Raw genomic sequence first — 24,988 nt, forward strand, 5'->3', positions numbered from 1 at the left:
AATTTGCTTCAGAAAACCTTTTTTTCTTAGGCCAAGTCCTGCAATGTGATTTCTGACAAAAATTAACTTGATCCATCATTTTTCAAAAGCATTATTTGCCTACCATGCCTACCAAAGATAATGATGGGAGTAATTATAGAGCGGCTTACACCATGGACGGAGAAAATAGGCTATCAGACACCGGTACTTAGGTGGGGACACGATACCAGACATAAACCAACTCAGTGGAGTGGCATGGAAAACAATTAAGGATGTTATAAACAAAAACAAGAATACATAAATTTTACGTTGATTTTTGAGCTGCTTTCGATAGGATAGCACGAAAGGCAATGATTTATAAGCTACATAGCATTGGTTTATCATCGAAGATGGTAAAATTTATTGAAAATGCTTATGAAAAGACTGATTTCGCAGTATGGACAGGAGAGAAGTTTTCGCATGATTTTTCTACTAATGCAGGTGTAAAACAAAATTGTCTCCTTTCACCACTTTTTTGTGCTTTTCCAAATGACCTGAATGATTTCATTGGCGGTGGAACAAAGGAGTGGGCTTAAATATTCGTCTCTTATTCTATGAGGATGATATTGTTATTTTGGCAAACGAAGTAAACCTATTGCAACGGATGATAAATAAATTAGAAACTTACTTATGGGATGAAAAGGTAAACCTGAGCAAGTCCCAAATTTTGATTTTTATGTGTGCTTTAAAACTTACTCAAGTTGGAATGGTTGTAAGGCACCATGATCCATTTGACATCTCCTTCTGATGATTTCTCTTGGTTGAAAATGAAATCGCGATAAAGGAAATCAGTCAAATGCTTCTAGCAACAACACACTTTTTGCTGGCTTTTTTAATATTTTTTTCATTTCTATTCTTTGAATAGAAATGGTCTACAGCTGGACAATATGGACAATATGGAATCTCAATAACGATTTTTAGAAAAGGAAGAATTTCAAAAAGTGAAATATGGTTCTATAATGGCGAACAAATTATTGTCACCTCTGTATACAGTTATCTTAGAATGATTTTGACACGAAAACTTTGTTTCACCAAGCATATCTAAAAACGAAATCAAGCGACCTAAACGACAGCATTATTTCAACATGGAAAAATTGTTTATGTAAGCGCAATGTATCAGTGACCGCGATATGGAAACTTTTTCATGCAGTTTGTGGAGCAATCTAATCATATGGGTCCCAAGTATGGAAGGCTCCAATTTCGAAGAAGTGGACAAACTTTCTTTATAGTTTCTCAAGGAAACCCTTAAATTGCCATCATCATCACTTATATTCTTATGCTCGAAACTGGTGTAGAAAATGGGCACCAACATAAATGAACTTATGTTGGAAAACAATATGGAGCATCTGGACTGCAACTTATGTCATACTTGGATCTATGGTAGTGAGCGGTTTTTAAAAAGCCTTCTGTTAAAACAAAATGGTGGCTATATGGCGAAAGCAAATGAAGCGAGAAGGCTCTATGGTTACCTTGATCCGTCTGTAGGTCAGTTATACCTGAACAACTGTTATACCCAAGGCGAAATAAGGTGGATCTATAAGACCAGAAGCAACATGGTAAAACTGATTGAAAACCGTTTCTCTCAGAACTCAAATCCTCGATGCTCAATGTGTGAATAAACGAAACTGAAAATTTGCAACACTTTTTATGTCGATGTCCCGCTTTTAGGAAATTTCGAATTCAATACTTCCAAAAGGTTTCGTTTGATGAAAATGATCTAATTTGCATTTTAAATGGTCCCATAATTGTTTGGAAATCCTTAGCTAACCTTATAAATTATTATTCACGCACGTTTCGTGTCAAACATCTCCAGTTTGGTCTATAATTACAACATGAACCGTCTTACAAACGAACAACGCTTTCAAATTATTGAATTTTATTATCAAAATGCGTGCTCTGTTAAAAAAGTTAATAGTGCGCTTCTTCCATTTTATGGTTAAGCTCATTTTTGGCTCAATGGGTACGTAAATAAGCAGAATTGTTGATTTTGGAGTGCAGATCAGCCAGAAGAATTGCAAGAGCTACCAATGCACACAGAAAAAATCACAGTTTAGTGCTGTTTATGGGCTGGTGGCATCATTGGAACGTACTTCTTCAAATATGATGCGAATCGTAACGTAACTGTGAATGTTGAGCGCTATCGTGAGATGCCAACCTTTTTTTTGCCCAAAATGCAAGAGCTTGAATTGCATAACATAGGGGTGGTTTCAATTGAGAGGAGGGTTCGGTGAACATTTCATTTCACGTTGGGGACCGGTCAATTGGTCGCTTAGATTGTACGAGTTTTTGTGGGGTTATGTTAAAGCTTATATATACAAACAAGCCCGCTTCAATGAGCGATTTGGAAGACAACATTGAAGCATTTATGCGTGAGATACCGGCCAAAAAGTTGGAGTGTGCCAATATTGGAATAAGCTGATGGACCATATGAGGCGCATTCACGGTCAACAATTTCGATGAAATAATCTTCAAACATTAAATTATATGGAGCGTAGATTCGATTCAAATAAAAGATTTCATGCATTTTTCTGAATTTTATGTGTTTTTTTTTAAACTTTCCTATAGCTCTTAAAAAATCACCCTTTAATATTTGAACAGTAGACTAACGGCCACATGCCAATGTTATAAGAAATATCAATATGCTATTCTTTTTTTTTTATACTTTAAAACTGAATTTTTATATATTGCAACGAAATGTCATTTTGTAAGTTATTAAATGATCGAAATAATAAATACTACACAATCACGATATTAATTTATCCAATTAATTTTTTAATTCAAACTGCTTCAATCACGAAAATGATAATATCAATCTCCGTTTTTGCAAAACTCTTTGAAAAAAATTTCAATTAAAAAGTTGCATATTCAATTAAAAAAATTATTGAAAATTTTAATTTCGATTGATTTTTTTAAATCCAATTAATAAATTATTGAAATTGTTTGAAAACTCAAATTAATTTCTATATGTGGTAGTTATGTGTTTACCTCCTGGAACATGAACTTGAGCTGCGTTGTTAGGGCAAAGGTCCGTGGGCACCCGTATAAAAAAAACTCCCCAGCGGGGGTTCGATGAGAAAATTATTGAATCAACAAATTTTTAATTGGAAATTACAAAATTTTCAGATATAATTAAACATTAATTGAATCAGTTAATTTTTTAGTTGAAAATTATTTCTTTTTCGAATACATTTTAAATTGAAAATTTTTGTTGAAAAAATCTTTTTTGTACTACTACTAGAGGGCTTGAAATACCTTCGAACAAAGAGATGGTAGGTGTTGATTTTTCCTTCTCGGATCTTTTTCATGATTTGGAGCAGTGTATATATCTGGTCTAGGGTGGATTTACCAGGTCTAAAGCCGCATTGATAGGGCCCAATTATCTTATTGATTTTAGGTTTTAATCTTCCACCCAGTAAGCTGTCGAAAGTATCTTGTATGAGATGGGGAAGATACTTATTCCTCTGTAGTAGGCACATTCCGTCTTGTTCCCTTTCTTGTGTACGCGACATAGTATGCTAGGGGTTCCAATCGCAATCTGGCTAGAAGAACGTATACCCGAGCGTTCTTCTAGCCAGATTGCGCAGACAAGCTGATGCATACGCTTTATAAGCGTGTCGACTCCGGATTTAAATAGTAAGTTATTATTTATTAATTGATTAAAATTTGACAATTATGTACGTCAGAATATTTATTAATAATTAGTAGCAAAAATGCAGTGTGCCTTATTATATATAATTTGTTTCATACGTCATATTAACAATTAAATTAATTAAATATTAGATGATATATACAGCTTACTAAATATAATGTAAATGTAAATAAAGGTTTGTAAAAGTACTTGCATTCATGTCAAGTAGACCCCCTCTGGCTTTAATATGTAAACTTTTTGCACTTGCGAAAAGGTTAGCAGTTAGTTATGAAACTTTGCTATATTCTAGTTGCGAGTATAGATCATAGAACTGGGAACTTCTGGCAGTATGTTCAAGAACGAGTCTTTCGCTAGTGTTTAAGATATCAATTATTTCCTACAAATAAGTGCACAAAGCAAGACTATTATCGGAAGGATACAAATTCTAATTTTGGCCTAAATTTGACCACCTACTAGCCCATGAAACTTTTAACTCCAATATTTGCTCAGTTAAGATGCGAGGAAGTCTGTTGGCATTGAGTCGTATAACCTTCTTGATGTAACATAAATGCATTCCAAGAGTAGATGAGAATGGGGACTTAAGATCAGTTTCTAGATTAAGCATATAATTTGGTATGTTACTGGAAAGACGTAGTAGTTGTTTTTGTTAAGTTAACGAAATAACTGTTTTGTTTGTTTCTCTTTCGAGACCATTGAGCGGTCGGAGATTTTCTTTGCGGGTGGAAAAGGAAATCCAGAGATTGCAACACACACCACCAATGGACGCGTTTCGTAATTTAATTACAATTACTCATCAGCCATATTAGGTGTGAAGGCTTTAAGGGCCGTATGTTGTACTTATATCTGATTTATTGCGAAAACGCCTCTATGATACAACTAACCACGCTCGACAACCCTGTCTATTAGCTGTACTTTTCCCAATGCATTTGTTTTTGTGTAATGGCAAATTTTCTGCCTGCAAAAATTACCTACTACCATGCAATGTACAAGATTCAGTGCGCCTGTTGGAAGTTGTATTGGTGACTTTGACCGCTCGATGATGGCAACGGCTCTCGCTATTGCTCCGTGTGCCCAGGTTCAAATCCCGGTCGGGCTCTGCCGAATTTTTTCATTTTCGAGTTTTTTGCCTGTAAGGGCGAAGATTGTTAAATTTTACAAATTTTTGTTTGTTTGTCTTTCGAGACGAGCTCAATGAAATTTCATTCCAACAACATCATTTTTCCGGTAACCCCAAGCTTGATCATCATAACACATAAACGTGATATTCAGAATATTCAACAAAACATGAGGCTTCCTATTTTGACAACAGATCGGTAACACTTCTAAGGTCGGTCAGAAACTATATTGATAACAGTGCTTCGGAAGTTTTGGCTTGCTTTCTTATAGTCCGGACCCTTTTCCTTATGAGAACTTTTGGTTGCGATCGATGCATAAAGCTTTTGCTGAAATACTTCTATTTGTTTTGTGCTTTAGGTACAATATTTTATAAAAACAAAAAACTTATCTTCTGTGGCAACACTACCTTTGATTACTGTGTACAAATTATTCTGCAATTCACAAATCTATTAATAAGTATTTTCAACAATATATAACCTGTATAGTTATATATATTAACGAATGTGAACTTTCACAAGGTGTTCACTTTCTTGTTAACAAAGTGCAGCTAATTAATAGCATGTGTTCGTTTCACCTGATACAAATGTTGTAAAGGAAGGCAGGTTTCTTCCATAACACAGCAAAAAATATCTATAGTTATGTCAAAGAAGGCATTTAATATTACATGAGAGACCTATTGACTAATTGCGAGAAATCTTAGATAATGCGTAACGTGCTTCTTAGGGAGGTCGTATCAAAGTAAAGCTTAATTTTAAGTTCCGTAAAACTTATCCCATTAGATGTGAAGATGTGTTATTTAAGAGTGAGGAAAACCTAAGTAGAAAACCTAATTACATATAATAACGATATTAGCAATGAACAAATTCATGCACGAATTAAAGCAACAATTTGCACAACATTTCATATGAAACGAAATATATATACAAAAATAAGAAGTAAAATCGTGCTAAGTTCTTCCAAACCGAATCTTACTTACCCTCCATCAAGAATCGCAATTGTCAAGTTCTTTGCCTGGTATCCTTTTTATTGGCAAACAAAGGATAAGAGATACGAACCGATTCAAACCACACTTGGTTCATAACCTGATATATCTCTAATAACATAGCAATTCTTATCCTTTAACCTTTGTTTGCCTAAAAAAAGATATCAGGCAAAGAACTTGACAAATGTGATCCATAGTGGAAGGTATGTACTCAAGCCATATGCCCTCTAAAGGCTCAAGAAGTAAAATCGGGAGATAACCATAAGAGCTTTGGTTATGGACTGATTTAGAACATATTCGACACGTATGTTGAAGTTCATAGGAGAAGTCGCTGTGCAAAATTTGAATCATATCAGACAAGAACTGCGGTACTAAACTGGGGGCTGAAGAAGTGCTTTAGTGAGATTGGTTTTTATGACAGCTATATCACGATTTAAACCGATTCAAGCCACGTATATTGCCAAATTTCAGCCAAATCGGATAAGAACGACGTGCTCTTAATAGTCTAATAGGGAGATCGGGTTCAATGGGAGCCATATCAGTTTTAGACCGATTCCGATCATACTTAGTTCATTCTTTGAATGTCATAGAAAACGTCATAGTATAGGATTTCAGCCAAATCGGATAAGTATTCCCCTTTCTAGAGGCTTAAAAAGTATAATTGGTGATAGGTTTATATGGGACATATATCTAAATATTGACCGATATGGCAACATTAATAGGATATCCAACACTAACAGGATATCCATTACTAATAGGAATTATTTGTGCAAAATTTCAAATGCCTAGCTTTACTCTTTCGAAAGTAAGCATGCTTTCCACTGTCAGACGAACGGACGGACATGGTGGCATCAACTTCAAATGTCATGGCGGTCAAAAATATATATACTTTATGGAGTCTTAGACCAATATTTCGATGCTTTACCAATGGAATGACTCGTTTAGTATAGCCCCATCCTAAGGTAGAGGGTATACAAATAACATATACAGCTATGTTCAATATAATAGGAGTGCTTCCACCACATACTTTCACAAGACAAATTTGTTAGCATATCAACATCCAAATTAAGTGATGTTCTAAGAATATTTAAAAGGGTTTGTAAGAAGTAAAATATCAAATATAAGCCTATTATAAATATTACAATATATATTTGATGTCATTAATTGTATTCTCGTTTGGTCTTTGAATCGCCCTGTTCAAAAGAAAAAAAATAGGAGGAGGAATGATTTGTTATAAAATTAAATAACAGTAGTGAAAACTGAAATATATATATAGAAAATTGGTATTAAATCAGTTAAAATAAATTTTAAACATAAGTTTCTGTAATAGTGGAACTTGGAAATCACAAAATACTACGAAAAATATACAAATAAATGTAAGAAATAGTGAAATGCTTGGATCAATCGATTGCCAATGGCTCCTTATATAAAAAAACCAGTAAGGAATGACAAAAGTCGGCCGGTGCCGACTGTATAATACCCTACACCTAACCTTTAAGTACAAAGTGAGAGCTATATATAATTTTGAACTAATAAAAAAATTGATTGTTTTCATTAATTGTTTAATTCAATCTGAAAAACAATTTTTTTTTTGGAATTTTCTATTAAAAAATTAAATGATGCAATAATTTTTTCTATCGAATCTCAAAACATTTTCAAATATGGTGCACATTGCGACAAATCTATAGTAATAACAACCGGTTCTACATGCCGAATTAACCCGATGTAGTCTTTCATAGGCCAAGTGCTGCCGCTTCAATGCACAACACAACGCTTCAACAACGACAACAAATCTTTCGGGCACCCCAACTCGACAACTGAAATTTATTGAAGAACCCCCGCGTGGGAGTTGTTTTTTTATACGGATACCGATGGAGCTTTGCTCAACCAACGCATCTAGAGCTCATATTCCAGGACGTAAACATCCTTTGTGGCTCATCTTGAAATTGATTGGAATTTTCAAAAGACAATAATTTTTTGATTGAATCAATTAAAAATTAAAAAAAACTCAATATTTTTTTTAATTGGATTAATTAAACCATTATTTGAAAATCCATACAATCGGATATTGTTTGCAGCCGGACAATATCCATAGGGTAATCTGTTTCTATTATAAATAGAACACAAAAAACCTTAATTTTTAAAGTTAGGCAGAAATGTGTTTTTTGCTTTGTAATAGCAATTGACCGGTTTCCTAGATCGCGATTTCGTTTGGAACCACCAAACTCGTCGGTTGGATTTGTCAAAAAAGGTATGTTCTTCTAGCTTGAAACTATGCTCTTAAGAGTATTTTCGTTTGTAGTGCAGCAAGAAAGAAAATTACTCCACTTCATATGTTTCTGCCAAATGAAGACATCCAACTTTTACAAACAAACACTCTTGCCCAACTGCTACCCTATGTAATCCTTGATTACCATGAGAGTAAATTTTCATAGTTTCTACCTAGAAGAACATAAATTTTTTGACAAATCCTACCGACGAGATTGGGTGGTTCCAAACGAAATCGCGATCTAAGAAACCAGTCAAAGCAATAAACACATTTTCTGCCCAACTTTAAAAAAACAAGGTTTTTTTGTGTTATATTTATAATAGAAACAGATTACCCTATGGTCTGCAGCTGGACAATATCCGATTGTATGAATTGTTTTAAGCCCAAATAAATTTAGCGCAAGACATGTGGATTAATTGAAAATTTCAAACATTTCAATCATTTATTTAATTGAAAATGTAATTTTTTTAATAGAAAATTTTTCAAAAGCGGTAATTGATATTATCATTTTTGTGATTGAAGTAGTTGCAATTAAAAAATTAATTGGATCAATTAATGTCGTGATTAAAAACGATTTTTATTTTTTTCTGTGCACAAGTATATTATATTTTTCTCCACATATTTAAAATTTGTCATGCAGCTGTTACTTGTTTATCTTCAACTGTTATTACCATAAGAAATATTCCATCTACATTTGTAGGTTTTTTGTACTTATTATTCACATTAAATTCATTGCTGAATAATATTAAACAAAATGTTTTTTTCTTAATTTTCCTTGCAGACAAAAAGGCATCCTAAATAGTTAATCTGTACAAGATCCGGTCGATGTTTAAAAGGAAAAAGAAAAGAAAATAAATTAATACAAAAATCTATCATTGCATGTGCATGTCCCTCTGTATAATTTGACGACTGCTTGGGAGTACAATTTAGCCAAAGTCTGTGTATGTGAATTTATTTTCCCAAAAGTTGGCCTTGTATAAAAATGTTGGCAATTTTAAATACTTATTAACGTCCATATATACCTAATAAAACGAAAACCTAATAAAACGGGGAAAACTAAAGAAAACCTAAGTCTGAAGTTACTTTTGCTCTGCAAAAACAAAAAAAAGAAAACCATTAAATAAAAATAAAACACACAACATTTGTCGTCATTATCTTGCATGTCTTTGGAAAATCGAGTGTTTAATGCAACACAATAATAAAAAAAAATAAACCTTCAATGGACGACACGTTAAGTATCCATGCCATAGTTGTGGAAACATTTTGCATAAGGATCCATTAAAAGAAAGCATTTGTTTATATTTTGGACTCTCCTGCCGACGCCACATTGATCTTCTTTGGCCTGGCTTGCAATTCGTACAAATCACTCTGCAGTTAAGATTTGGTGCGTATCACCGACAATAAAGGAGATAAATTGTGTGCTGTCCCCTACGCGAATAAACCTTGATAAACACGTGCCGCAAATCCAAAAATTGAGTATCTACCTTTTTGCCATATATCACTGCACTTGTATCAGCAGCAGCAGCAGCATCTTTGGCTAAAAAAACAACAACATTAAGCCACAATTAATTGACAATTTATAGACTAGGAAAAACTACGAGATAACTTTTCGCTGACTAAAGGTAAGTTCAAGTTGTTAAATAAGCTTTATTTAAAATTGTTGTATTATTTAAGAAAATGCATTGCATGATAACAAGTATTACTCAGTTATTTTCTTTTTTGGTTCATGGTCTGGGAGATAGAAAATCCCAAGTTCAGGTGACTTGACTACGTCAGTACAAGCAAAAAGAATCGTTTCACATAAAGGAAATTTGCGCCAAGTAAACTACTTTTGTGAAAAACATTCGATTACGATAAAAGTGCATGTTTTTTTTTGAGAGAAACTCTTGCAAGATTTTATGACTAGTACATTCGGACCTGTATTAGTCGGTATACTCGGGTCCGAAGCCATTACGGATAATTAATTTTCCTGGATAATGGAGTAACATTTTTTCCATCTTTACCACATGATTTTAAGTTAAAATTATGTATGGGTTTTTACTTTATGTTTTTTTAATAGAAAAAATTTAATAAAATCAAAAATTCAAGGATTTAATGCTAAATTTTTAAGAAAAAAATTAATCGCTAACAGAACTCTTCAAAGAGTTCCACTGTGTGAAGGAAAACATGTATAGCTAGTCTCCTTTAAAGATTTTTTTTGGGCGAATTATGTCATCATCAGATTCATTTGAATTATTTTCCTCCTGAATCTATTCTGTGGCATTTGTTATATCTTTATTTCATTATATGACAAAACAGCGAATTGATATGCATTATTATCACACCTGACCCATCTTTTTATTTCCTCAAAGTAAAAATCGTTCATTACATATAAAGCTCCATGCTGCACCATGCGCTATCGAATAAACTAAAGAAATGCAATTCGGTGGTTTGAAATCATTTACGTCTGAATGAGTCAGTTTGTCTATCAATAGTAGGATAATCGTTAAGACAAATTTTGTTGGAATGATCTCTTATTACGGGAACAAAATGATTGCTTAACCATTCTTAAGATATTTGTTTAGTTACCGAAGCTATTATATTGGCTTTATAAATAACAGGAAGTTCACGAATATTCTTTAAAACTTTTGTCCGAGGTCTTTTTCCAATAGCTAACGCCTTGCACATTGATACAGTTGCTCTCTCTGAGACACCTAATGCCCATATACGACTGCTTCATCATAACATACCAAACAGCTTTCAGGCGAAACTTCAAATTTCGTTTTGTTTCAGTTTTCAAACGTAATCGTAAAACTGGAGCCACCGTAGCTCAGATGTTAACAAGTCAATGCCTATGACGATGAACGCCTGGGTTCGAATCCTGGTGAGAACATCTGAAGAAATTCAGCGGTGGTTATTCTCTTCTAATGCTGGCGACATTTGAGAGAAAACAGATATGTAAAAGCTTCACCCCAAAGAGGTGTCTCACTTCGTCATGCTGTTCGGACTCCGCTTTAAAAAGGATATCCCTTATTATTGAGCATAAACTTGAATTGGACAGCACTTATTGATAAATGAGAAGTTTGCCCTTGTTAGGTTGGAAATTTTGAAAATTTGCCGTCGTAAAATGTGCATCTACTCCCGGATAATAGAGGTAATCACGGATAATCGAGTTGATCGAAAAAGACAAAAATATCTGTATAATCAATTTTTTACCAATTATAAAAAGATCTCAGTTGGTAATTCAGTATCTTTCTGAGTTAATTTGGCTTAATTTCGATGTTATGATACTCAATTATACTAAAAGTCTCCCACTTTGGCACAACTCTATTACAGGGATAGAAAAGTCAGTAATATAGTACTTTTTCTAAATTTTTTCGACCCGAGGAGTACTGTAGTACTCCCGTGACTGATTTATTACCTTTTCAATCACAACAAATTGTTTGAACAGTTTGGATAGTTTTTACGTAACTTTTTAGTCGGTCATGTCAGTCCCTCTGTCGAATTTACTAAAGTGAACATATCATTGAGTGCTGCCCAAACCAGGTTAAAGCTCAATGATATGCAAAATGCAATGCAAATTTGACCATGAGCATTCCATTTGAAAACATGGGCAAACTTTTCACATATGGGACCTCCTTTTTATTGCCGATTCCGAACGGCTTTCCGCAGCGCGACACCACTTAGTAGAGAAGTTTACACGGCGGATTGCCTAAAGTAAATACCTCACTAGAAGGGAATAACCAACACCTAATATTATTTTTCTGATATTCTCGACTGGATTTGAACCCAGGCGGTTAAATTGCGTTGTGCAAAATAATTTTTAACAATGTAGTTAAGATTTCTGCACTAAAATATTTTTGAAACCTTTATACAAAACTGAAAAGTACCCTTTCGGTCCCAAAAGTAAATTTTCAGTGCCATTTCAATATTTGTATTTTCCATTCCTGCTCTATTATAGTTTTGTATAATGATTTTTTGTATTGTACCAACTTTGGGATGGATAATTCTTTATTGCGTAAATATTACCAAACAATGCATGTGCTTTAGAAATTATTAATGTGTTATCTTGTACTCAGCAGCTATTTGTCCGCTTTTGTAACGATTTTTGTCATTTGATATACCAGCATTTTTATTCCTAAGGCCTTGCTTTAAAAATGATCGTTTTCCGGATTTAAGCACATCCGCACTCGACCGAGCTGCCAAAAATATTGACTGCTCTTTGGCCAGTCAAAGAAAAAAATGTTCTGAGTGAGAATGTGTCTATACCGATGAAGAGCTCACAATTGCAATTATTTGCAAGCCCATGAGCTTGTTTGGGATTATTTTCTTGTGTACGTTCACAGTAATGTGCAATAGTGTAAGTAGGTTAGCCCACCACTGCTCTACACGCTCAGATGCTCACCCTTTTTCTCTAGTAGGAGATATTCAAAAGATTATTTTTGGTCCGGTAAACGAATAATCATACCGTAGGCGAAGCTACAAAAGGGTTTACAACAAACAAAGTTGAGTACGTTCAATAATGCTACGTTTATGGCTAACTTTTAAAATCTTGAAGCGAAACATTACAAGGTTACAATAAAAAAAAAACTTTGTAATTAAAGTATTTTGTTTGTTTGTTACAATAAAAAAAAACTTTGTAATTAAAGTATTTTGTTTGTCGTAGAAATATCCCAAACGTTTTATTTTTTGCGTGTAGAAGAACAATTCAGAACTTTTTGACGTTCCACGAGCGAATATTTTTACTTTCCTTTATACATATTGAGCTTCGAAAGCTAAATATTCCTCTTTCTTATATTGTATTGCATTTGTATTTATTTATTTATTCATCAAAATATTCCATTTATATACAAAATATTTATAAAAATTCAAATGATGATTTTGTAAACTAATACATATTTTGTAGTTTAATTGACATTGTTCCTTATGTATGGAACGCCTGTCTATTATTAAGTTAATATAAGAATTTGCATCGGTGTTCTTAAGAAAACTCAGTTAACATGAATTTTCTATACTTACAAGCCCTTTTTAGATAACTAATTAAATTGGCTCCTGTCCATCCAATATTGTTGTTATCTCTACCTCTGCAAAAATTTGGGTTTTGAAACATGCTATTGTAAACTAGTTCAGTATGGGGCAAACTCCTATAGAGTGTTGTAACGTTTCTCTTTCTCGCACACTGCAGAGTTTACACATTTTTTTCCTTCTTCTGCTGTATATGCTTTGAAAATAAGGCTTATCTTCTCTAAACTCATTTGGTCGATTATATTGGGGGAAGGATTTAGTGTTTATTGACATTTGTCTTAAATCTCTGGATGCCATAGTGGGTGGAAAAACATTAGTACCTATAGAACAGAGCCAAACTACTCACATTGAGACGATGTGCAATGAAGGCAATAGAGTTGGATACCCTACTGTCCCCAATCAACGCCATCGCTCTCCTCTGTACACGATCCAGTAGCTCCAGGGATGATTTCGAAGTTCCAGCCCATACATGTGAGTTGTATTCCATTTTCGGCCTTATGAAAGTGGTTTAGATGTTAAGAAAATGAGTACGAATGACAGAGATTACTGTCGATGTCTGACTCAACAGATCGTTGATGAACATAAGAAAAAGAGAGGGAGAAAGGACAGAGCCCTGGGGTACACCTGCTGTCACTTTAAGCTCATTGGATGAGAATCCATCTACAACGACTCGTATAGTGCGATCTCTGAGAAAGCTCGCAAATAGTCGAACGAAGCCATTACCGACACCAAATGCGACAAGCTTTGATAGTAGTGCACCGCGCCAGACCCTATCAAATGCCTTGGAGATATCCAGAACCACAACCTTACTCTCACCGAACTGGTAGATTGAGCGACTCCAACGTTCCGACAGAAATGGCATGCCATGGTCACCCGTAGATCGATTTTTGCGGAGCCCATACTGTTGGTCGTTAAGAAGGCCATTAGGCTCTAAATACTTCACAAGATGCTCTCCATAACCTTGAAGAGAGCGAAGCATATCGCATTTGGCCGGTAATTCGCAGGGTTATTCGCCTCACACTTTTTGAGTATTGGCTGAATGTTCGCAACCTTCCAAGGCGCCGGAAAGACTCCCGCACTTCCGAAGAATACTTGGGAAAGACAAGTGTTGAAATGCCATTCGGGCCCGGAGATTTATTCACGTCGATATTCTCAAGAATCCCTTTGGAAAAAATATCTGGGCCATGACGCCAGATATATTTTAGATTAAGGGGAGTGATTGATTGCTATCCGGCAGGGAAAGTTCCCTGCAAATATATCAGCCAACAGGTTAGTCTTATCAACCGGGTCAGTGATCGTTTGATCGTCCTTAACAAGAGTTGGGATAGATGAAGAACTACCCTTTACCCGTTTCACAAACGGCCAAAAGCTCTTACTTTCTCGTGTATAAGCAAGAACCTTGGTACGTAGGAGCTGCTCCTAAAGAAATTTTTCGCCCCTAAGCACTTTAGCACACGAAGATCTTGCCTGTTTGTGCAGCAGTTCAGTAATGTCATTTTTATCCAAGCACCAGTTCCTGAATGCCACCTCTTTCGATCTGACAGCATATCTGCATATGTGGTTAAACCAACTTTTGTCATCTGATTTAGCCGTTATGGTCTTTATTGGAATAAATGTCTTCATTCCATTTAAAATTATCTCCTCAATCATTTCAGCAGTAGCATTTATAGCTGAAACTAGAAAACATACACATGGCATTTAGAAATCGTATGACTCGAATGGGAAAGCCAGGAGGAGTTGTGGACATTAAAATCCCCAGCGACAACGACTTCACTGCCCGAAAAATCCTCCAAAATATTTGTAATAGAATCAGAAAGGGTGTCAAAACCGTTCATGGAAGCCTCCCTTTGTGAGTTTGGACTTCTATATAGGAATCCGAAGTGCAGTTTATGTTTTCCAATCCCGAATTTTATCTAGAGGAAGTTAAATTCAGGGTCCTGTGAGTCTAGGTGTTGCCGTCTTTGGGACACTACATCATTACGTACATATACCACGAGGCCTCTGTGCGAAATAAAAAGAGACAGAGCGTGGTACCCAGGGATGTGAATATTCTGTGGATCAGAATCCTCACGCACTTGGGTCTCACAAAAAGCTAAAATGTTAGGACGGTGAAAATGAATATGTGCATGCACCGCAAAGAAATTCGACCTAAAATCATCCATCGTTTAGACAACTAGAAGAAGAAGCAAACACCATTTCATTTTGAGCGAGACCTTGTCTTTTGCCAGGTTAAGTTAACTGCTAACTTTACTTGCTTATTGCGATTTTCGACATGTTTTTTAAGCTTTGGTGAGGGTTTGACTTCTAAATATTTGAACTCGGAAGTTATTATAACTTTACAATTATTATAAAACCAATTTTCTGGTTTCACATCTAAATTTTAGACTTGGTCAGATTTACTTCCAAATTCCATAATGTACAATACGTTTCCAATTGAGTTATCATTTTTGGCAGGCCGCTAACATAACGATGTCGTCTGCGTACATAAGAATACGTATACTCAAACCTTCTACATTGATTCCTCCTCCTAGATGGTCATGGAGATAATTTACATGTAAGGAAAATATCAAAGTTAACATCAAACAACCTTGCCTCACTCCACAGTTCGTCTCAAAATACTCCGATAATTCCTCTCCTGTCCATACTGCGCTTTTGAATACCTTATATACATTCTCAATAAAATTTTCCATTTGAGAGGAAGTTCCAATAATATAATATTGCATATTCCGTATGTAGTAACTTCCATTCGTTTGCTTTGTAATTGAATTTTGTTTTAATTTGAAAAAAGCTATAGAATGACATCAGATTTCGATTTCTTTGACGCCATCATTTTACAGTTTTTGTTTTTGGGTCTTTAATAACAGCTTGCTTTGTGCAGTTTTTAATACCATGCTACAGATAACACTTGTTTGCAGTGGCACCAAATCAAAAGCAATTCACCTGGGGAATCATCAATTATAAATAAAATTTATTAATTGTACATTGGGTACACGTTTCGTAGCCATTAATTTTTATATATTTTTTTAGCTGTCACACAAAAAAAAAACTCCACTATCTGTTCCCACAATAACTGATAATGTTATTTTCTTGTAAGATAATTGCAGCTCGCCCACAGTTTATAACATTTGTTTTGTTTTTTTTTCTATTTTTATTTGGGCTAAATGTTTTCTAGTTGTTACCTATTGTGCTAGCTAAAAGATTTAATTAAATTTGGTTTTTAGTATTTACAAGTGCCGACATCGTCGGTCCAAGTTCTCATTGCCATTACTGAAAACGATATTTGGCCAAAAGTTTGTTATCTAGAAATTATGATATGTTGGTTTGAAACATGAAGTCGTAGGTCATAATTAAGACCACAACAACAATTATGAGTTGCCTTTGTTCTTACTTCATATTGTTAAGTTCTAGAAACCGAAAGTGTATTGACTTTTTGCTAAATGGCTAGCACCCGTCTACAGTGATGGCTTGAAAACAAGTAGCAATTATTGTTTTTTTTTTTTTTTTTTTGCTTTCATATTGTGCACAATATATTTTTTGTGGAAAAATAAGATATTTAAAAACATATAATGAGGCAAAATGTATGCGGCGCCTACTTCATAACACCCTACTCCTACGCTATGTCTAATTCTGGAGTGATTTTGTTGTACCTCGGCATAGAATAAAACAATCCGAACCAAATTTCTGTAAAATCCGTGCAAAGTTGTATTAGCTTCGGCTGTAAAGGTGGAAATCGAACCAAACTTAGTATGTATCACATATGCCAATAGACTTATTTGGACCTTTCAAAATGTTTTCACGTTTCTTATTACGGAATGATTAATCCCATTCAGGCTACTTTCAAAATAGGCAACTACAAACTTTCAAAGTTTACTACTATTGGGTTGCCAAAAAGTATTTGCGGATTTTTCATATAGTCGGTGTTGACAAATTTTTTCACAGCTTGTGACTCTGTAATTGCATTCTTTCTTTTGTCAGTTATCAGCTGTTACTTTTAGCTTGCTTTAGAAAAAAAGTGTAAAAAAGTATATTTAATTAAGGTTCATTCTAAGTTTTAATAAAAATGCATTTACTTTCTTTTAAAAAATCCGCAATTACTTTTTGGGCAACCCAATATTTTTGATTTGGGTATTATATTTGACTAGCCGAACCGGGCCCGCTCCACTGCGCCTTCTTTAACTCTCTAATAAATTTTTAGGGTGGGAACACTTCGCCCTGAATGGGGATATTAAATTCATGCCACTATAGCTTATGACGCTCAACGCGTTCGAATCCAGGTCCGCCACCACCCGATGTCTTAAAAATTATATAGCCTATGTTTCCTTCCAGGCAAACGTACACAATCTATGCAAATTTTAAGAAAATCGGTTCAGCCAAGTATCATATAGTCATATTGGGTCTAATGGCGTTTTTGAGGGGTAGTGTGATCCCTATACTTCGATCTGATTTTGTATGCCAGATTCGAAATCTACTCCCGAATACTTTTCATTTGAGCCCCATATTGAAAGAACGTCCAATATGTCTGTTTGGGGGAGATTTGTGGTTGGGGCGGCCCAATGGGTACTTGGACTGGAATTTTAATAACATATTCGTATTCTACTTTGCAATACCTTTCATTTGATACCTATATTGTCCCGATCGGTCCACTTTTGATTTTGGATTGTGTTTTTGGCATAAGGGGAAGGCTCCGTCCCCCTTCCGACACCGAAAAATTATGTAGCCTATGTTTTTTTCCAAGTCCCATATATCCGTTGTTGTAGTTGTAGCAGTGTGTTGTACACTCACGTGGCAGGCCTTGCCGGTGAAGGAATCCATCGGGTCAATCCGGTACGTATAAGCCCATATATCCGTGATTGGCTAATGTGCCCAGTTTGGGCGTTTTTGTGGGGATGGGATGACCCCCTATACTTCGACATGAATTTGTATGCCATCTACCCATATTGTTCTTATCGGTCCACTTTTGATTTTAGGTGTATTATAAAGCCTATTCTTACTTCCTGACCATATTCGTAATCTACTCCCGAATACCATTCATTTGAGTCCCATATTGTCATGATCGTCAAATAAACCTATTTTAAGCAGTTTTGAGGCGGCCCCCAAGGTACTTGGACCCAACTTTTATTATGAAATTCATACTCTACTCTTAAATACCTTTCATTTGAATCCCATATTGTCCCGATCGGTCCACTTTTATTTTTGGGTAGTACTTTTGGGGTACAGGGGAGGGTCTGCCCCCCTCCCGATATCAAAAAAATTATATAACCAGCGTTTCCTTCCAGACCAACCTACACAATCTGTGGAAATTTCAAGGTAATCGTTTCAGCCGGTTTTAAGTCTATACGAAACAAACAAACAAATCGGCAAACAAACGAACACAAATTGAATTTTATATATAAGATACGTCATTATCATTTGTTCCACATATATATATATATATATATATATATATATATATATATATATATATATATATATATATATATATATATATATATATATATATATATATATATATATATATATATATATATATATATATATATATATATATATATATATATATATATATATATATATATATTTATATATATATACATATATATATATATATATATACAGGGTGGCTGATGAAAGCCGCTACCAAAAAAAAATGTAATAACTTTTTTTCTATTTAATAATAATAATTTAATAATTAATTTAATTAATTAATTAATTAATTTAATTAATAATAATTTAATAATTAATTTAATAATGTAATTTAACATGAATAAAAGAAAAATGTATTCCATACACCGAAAAAAAAATGTAGCAATATTCATCATTGTAGCAATATTCATCAGCCACCCTGTATATATATATATATATATATATTTCCTTTTGCTTCTTGTTGTATTCAAAGCTTCTGTAGAAATATTTATTTCGATGTTGTAGTCGATCAGCCTTCCTCTAATAAGACGGTGACCTATCATGGGGGATACGGCAATTGAGACTTCTATCCCAGTTAACAACCAAGCGGTGGACCTCTTCAGGTTTGGATTGACGGCGCACCCATCCTTTGTTCTACCCAGGTAGTTTCATAGTCCCACAGTCTGCTCTGAGAACGCTGAGCCAAACACAAGGAACTGTTGACTTTTAAACTATTCAGCCATCTAGCATAGGGTTATGCGATAGTCGAGGGTGATTTGTGAACTAGGAACTAAGAATCCAGAGATTTAATAGCTTCCTGGTGATCTGAGAAAATACTTTAGATAACATCGATTGGGTAAAATTGATATCCCCACTTCCAGTCCGTGACCAGAAGAAAGTTTCCTTATGTCATTTAGTGTAGCATTAAGAGCATTAGATGGTAACGATAAAGATGGTGCGGCTGTGATCTGAGAGATTATTGAATAGGAGGTAGGTTTTTGAAGAGTCTTTTACCACTCACGACACCATATATGTTAGCCTTAAGGTTCTATGGAGCCTGTGTATGACATTTGGTGTACACCGATATGTACAACGATTGCTAATATCTATTTTCATAATAATTATCTACATTATCTAGACGTGTGATTTGCTCTACGGCGTGTATATAAATAGGATGGTCCCTGCAACTTGAATCCGTTGCCACTCATTGATATAAGAAATTCCTTCTGTGGGATGTTCGCGGTGAAATGTTATCTTTTTCTTCTTATAGCCGAATGTCGCTTGAGTTTGACTTGATATCTTTTATATAAAAATGTATGTGTGGTACTTTTTTTGTTTGTTCCGAATAGATTCAGAAACGGGTGAACCGATTTTCATGAAATTTTTACAGATGGTATAGTTTGACCCCTTGTGAAATCATATCACTTTGAGATATCAGCGAGGAGAGCGGCCCTCCCCTAAACCACAATTTTCGAAAACGCCAGATATCGGATATGAGTGTATCGATTTAAGCGAAATTTTGTATGCCCCCTCTTGGCAACTCAGAAACACAAAATTAGTGCAAAACTCTGGGGTCAAACAACCTAGGGGACGCCCTACCCAAACCCCATTCCAAACGGACATGTTAACCGATTGGGACAATATGGGTATCGAATGAAAGGTGTTTGAGAGTAGAGCACGAATTTGATATACAAATTTAACAAGTGTCGCGGGCCGCCCACCCCCAAAAACCGCCCCAAAAACTACATGTTTACCAAGTTGGGCAATATGGGTATCAAACGAAATATAATTGGAAGTTGAATACGAAACTTATAAAAATTTATGGCCAAGTCTCAGGTGGTCCGACCACCCCAAAAACCACCCCCAAACGGCATTGTAGGCAGATCGGGACCGTATGGGATTCAAATGATAGGTATAATACGATACTCTTATAAAAATTTGGGGTCTATTTCCAGGCTGGTCGCTGCACGCACAATTATGCATCAAATGGACATGTGAAACGAACGGGACAATATGGGACTCAAACGAAAGGTATTTGAGAGAAGAATACGAAACTTATAAAAAATTTGGGTCAATTCCCAGGCGGTTGCCACACCCCAAAATTATGCACCAAATGGACAATATGAGATTCTAATGAAAGAAATCTAATTGAGAGTTAAATACGAATATAAAATATCAAACATTTGAAGGTATAGTGAAGCACATGGGCCAGCTAGTATCTTTTACATTTTCATACCCATCCTGCTGAGTGAATTGATTTTCTGAAGTAAAGATAGATTTACTTTGGACTCTGCAATTTCCATTTTCATACTACCTATCCGAGCTTAATATTTGGATCTTAAAAACTTTTAAAGATTACAACAAATTGAGCAACAAGTAGCCAAAATATTAATTAAAAATCTCCCCACACATGCCACATGCATGCTATGGTCAAAACGATTTTGGCCAAGAACCATGTACGTTTACCTTTTAAATCTTAAAAGTTAAAAATAACAATTGGCAAAAGTTACGAAAGAGGCCACATTCGTATATGCATTGAGATAAGGCTCTAAAAGTCAGACATAATGCAATGAAAACTCAGATTATTACCCCCACATGTTGGTTGTCATCTAATGAATTGTTAAGTGTCTTGCGACATGTTGCACCATCCGCATGCATTTTATGCATCGTCAAGGAAAAATCTCCGTCTCTGGCTACTCCCGGCCAACACCAATAGGATAGACCTGATTTTGGCTAGACCATGAACCACACGCGTCCTCGTCACTATCGTTCCATGTAATGCCGTTGTTTGACTATTTGGAACACTAACTTTGGCCACGACTCTATGGTGGCGATGGCGTAAAAAAGTGTCATTAATGACACACGAAACAGCAAAATGGCAAACTATCAAAATAACAAAACGTTAAACACACACTTTTATTGCTACGAGTATCAACAAACCAGACGATGATGGTTATTTTTAATAGTTTTGTTTGTTGTTTTTGTAAAAATAAGCAACACCATCAACCACGACACCCAACAGCCTCTAACCAATCGTCTTCGAATGTCTCTGTTTTCTAAGACTTCACAGCCAATACCACCTTCCATGCAGCTGCTATTCCACCTTCTATCGAATCAAGTAAATCAACCACATTTTTGGCCATATCATTTGCAATGATAACAAAGTGTTGTCGCACCACACGATTGTAAGATCACAAAAAAATTAAAGCAATTCAACTAAATGTTATTTTCATTTTTGCATGGTAATAAATGAGACTTTTCACTTTCATGTTGCATGGATCGAGCGAGCTGAAAATGGTAGCGTTTCATTCATCTTCATTAACTGAATTACCAAAGTCCCAATAAGTGTAAAGGTCTCGCAGTCTAAATATAGTAGCCAGAAAGGTCGTTAAGTTAGGTTAGGTTAGGTTTAAGTGACAGTCTGCCATCAGACTCACATAGACGTTTTCGTCCATTGTGATACCACAGGATGATGGTTCCTACCGTTGAACCAACCAGATCGCTTTAAAAGGCCCAATAACTTGCGAATGTTCACATCCGCTAAATCAGACAGGTTCTCAAAGAAATGAGAACCTATTCCACCATTTCCTTAATTGCAAGGATCTCTGCTTGATACACACTGCAGTGGTCGGGTAACCTCTTCGATATGACCAGTTCTAGGTCTTTAGAGTACACCCCAAAGCCCACCTGGTCGTTTAGTTTGGAACCATCCATATAGAAGTCTATGTAACTTCTGTTACCACGGATATCGTAGTTTCAATCGGTTCTATCAGGAATAGTGGTACAGTAATTTTTATCAAAAAGCGGCTCAGGCAGGGTGTTATCCACACTGCCTGGAACATTGGATATTGAAACAAGGATAACACAGTGTTCGTAGCCGCCATAAGACCAATGAGAATGCTCTCTTGACCTGACGAAAGTGGTCGCTGCAATTTGGATAGCCACAATGTCCAGAGGCATAAGATGTAGCATTAAATTCAGTGCATCAGTGGTGTCGCCCTCAGTGCGGCTGTGATGCACAAAGAAGCCATCCTTTGGATCCGGTTAGTTATTGAGCAGCAGGTGGATTTTTGAAGCGCCGTCCACCAGACCACAACACCATATAACATAAAAGGTCTGACAACTGCAGTATATACCCAATGCATGACACGCAGTCTAAATCACCAACTTTTGCCAATGGCTCTCTTGCAGGTGTATAGGGCAAGAGTGGCCTTTCTTGCCCTTTTCAACATGTTGGATTTGAAGTTCAATGTCCTGTTCAGCAAAACACCCAGGTATTTTGCGCTTTCTGTAAATGGAACATTCTCTCCACCCAAGGAGACAGGTTGCACTGTAGGGAACTTGTATCTCCTGCTGAAAAGAACTACTTCTGTCTTGCACGGATTTATACCCAGACCACTTTCGGTAGCTCACTTAGCTTAGAGGAGCTCCAAGGAGCTGGACAACACCACCCAGTATTTGTTCTGAGCCTTTTTCAGCTCGCTCTTGTATTTGCTAAGCTCAGCATTCTGGACGTCCCAGTCGTATGGTGTCCTTGTCGCTTTCGCCTTTTGAAAAGTTTTTGCTACCCTTCCTTATGCCAATCAGTTCCGACGACCATCTTGGCGGTCGCTGTTTGTCCTTGGTTAGGCATTAGGACATGCTGTCACAAGCGAGTCATTGAGGTCCTTCGTGTTCCGCTTGACCATTATGTGTATGTCCTCAGCAGTTTTTATAAACCTTCCACTTCCTTTTCCAGTCTAAAATGTTTACCGCAACCCGCCTTTCTTCTGTTTAGCCACTTCTGCAGTATTTTTCCAAAGCTTCCGCTGATATTCTCTGATTCAAGGGTAACATCTAATACATTCTGCTTGTTTCTGCTAATAAATTCGGTTTTAGTTCCGTTATTGCAAATCGCCAGATTGCAACATATAATATATTGAATAAGCAGCGATAAACAACCCTTTCCTTGACATCCGAACTTACCCATATCTGGTGATGTGCACTCACTCAGATAAATGCTTATCATAAATATGAGTTTATTACATAATACACATAATTTCATGATCATTACTCACGTTTAATTAAAAATTCGTAAGGGGTTAGAAAATTAACTTTGCAGAAATAAAACTAACTTTTCATGAGTATAGATGAAATAGATAAAAACTCAGGTGGTGTTAGTAATTTTACTTCAACTTATTTCTTTGTGAAAAGCAAACACTTCACCAAGCATGGGTAAAGGCATATTTTTGTCGACGATACCTCTTCTGAAACTTATTACTGAATGATCTACTAAGTTTGGATACTTAGTTAGCTCCTACACCGCCACCAACGTCGGAGCTGCAACGGCTGGTGAGGAAAGCAAAAGAGACAGGAAACGAGATGCTAATAGGGTGCGATGCGAACTCTCACCATATTTCATGAGGTAGCACCAACACTTATAAGCGGGGCCAAACCCTGGCAGAGTTATTGAATACTAACGACCTAATAACACTTAATATTGGTAACACCGCTACCTTTGTTAATAGGATTAGGGAGGAGGAATTAGATGTGACGATATGTTCAAAAAATCTGATCGATGAGGTTCAGGATTGGAGGGTCTCCATGGAACACTCTTTCTCTAACCATTGCTACATTTGGTTTAGAATAGCACGGCCAGCGCCGAATCCGAATCTTCCGGAATAAATTGAAGACCAACTGGACAAAATTCGGAAGGCTACTCAAAAGAAGACTTGGGCAAGTTGATTTAGATTATCCAAGCATAGAAGAGATTGACGAGAATGTCAACAGGATTACGCCTGCACTGGTGGGATCCTTCGAAGATAAGAAGAAATCAGCCCAAGAAAAACCCTAGATGACCGCGGAGATTCGCAATATTGGGAAAGAGGTCCGCAGACTTTTTAACAGAGCACGTCGTAAAAAAGCGGAAGTTTATTGGGATGTGTATTACACACGGCTTAAGGAATACAATAAGATTACCAGAGCGGCAAAACGTGCCTCCTGGAAGCTTTTCTGCGAACAGGTCGATAGCGTTAATGACGCCGCCAAGATAAAAAAAGTTTCTCTCAAAACCCATGTCCAAACTGAAACTTTAGTAGACGATATGGGAGTGAGAGCAGAGACAACGGAGGACATGTTGAGGCTTTTGATGAAAACCCATTTTCCACAGCATACGACGGGACTCACAGAGACTCCGGAATCTTGGAATAATGACGTTGAACGAAGGTTTATAATAACGGAATTTATGGTGAAGGAATCCTTGAGGAGCTTTAAACCATTTAAGTCACCCGGACCTGATGGGATATTTCCGGCGTTACTACAGAAAGTGGCAGACTATCTGGCGCCTCGTCTGGCCAAAATTTTCACAGCGTGCCTAGGACTTTTATATACTTCGAAAGGCAAGGGTGGTGTTTATACCTAAGTCCGGCAAGGCAAGTTATGCGACACAAAAGGCCTATGTCCTTTCTACTCAAAAACATGGAACGTATTGTGGACACCATTCTAAAGAGTATGACATCCAGCGAACTGCTCAAATACAAACAGCATGCCTATGTCAAGGGAAGGTCGG

At 36.0% G+C, this 24,988-nt stretch overlaps 1 protein-coding gene and 1 long non-coding RNA gene across 7 annotated transcripts in view; one reads left to right on the plus strand and one right to left on the minus strand.

The window, feature by feature from the left end:
- LOC106082505 (klarsicht protein) overlaps window positions 1–24,988 on the plus strand; it is an 841,622-nt gene that overhangs the window by 201,125 nt on the left and 615,509 nt on the right. For all 6 annotated transcript variants that reach the window (XM_059361071.1, XM_059361070.1, XM_059361068.1 and 3 more), the window contains one exon: window positions 8,816–9,656. The gene's annotated coding sequence lies outside the window, so the exon portion shown is untranslated. The remainder of the gene's footprint in view (window positions 1–8,815; window positions 9,657–24,988) is intronic.
- On the minus strand, window positions 15,234–15,891 carry LOC106089625 (uncharacterized). The gene is made up of 2 exons (XR_001221661.2): window positions 15,626–15,891; window positions 15,234–15,565 (listed from the first exon to the last, which is right to left on the minus strand). It is a non-coding gene; the product is annotated as an uncharacterized LOC106089625 (long non-coding RNA).

The sequence above is a fragment of the Stomoxys calcitrans genome, chromosome 1 (genome assembly GCF_963082655.1).
Source record: "Stomoxys calcitrans chromosome 1, idStoCalc2.1, whole genome shotgun sequence".
Classification (NCBI taxonomy): Eukaryota; Metazoa; Arthropoda; class Insecta; order Diptera; family Muscidae; genus Stomoxys; species Stomoxys calcitrans.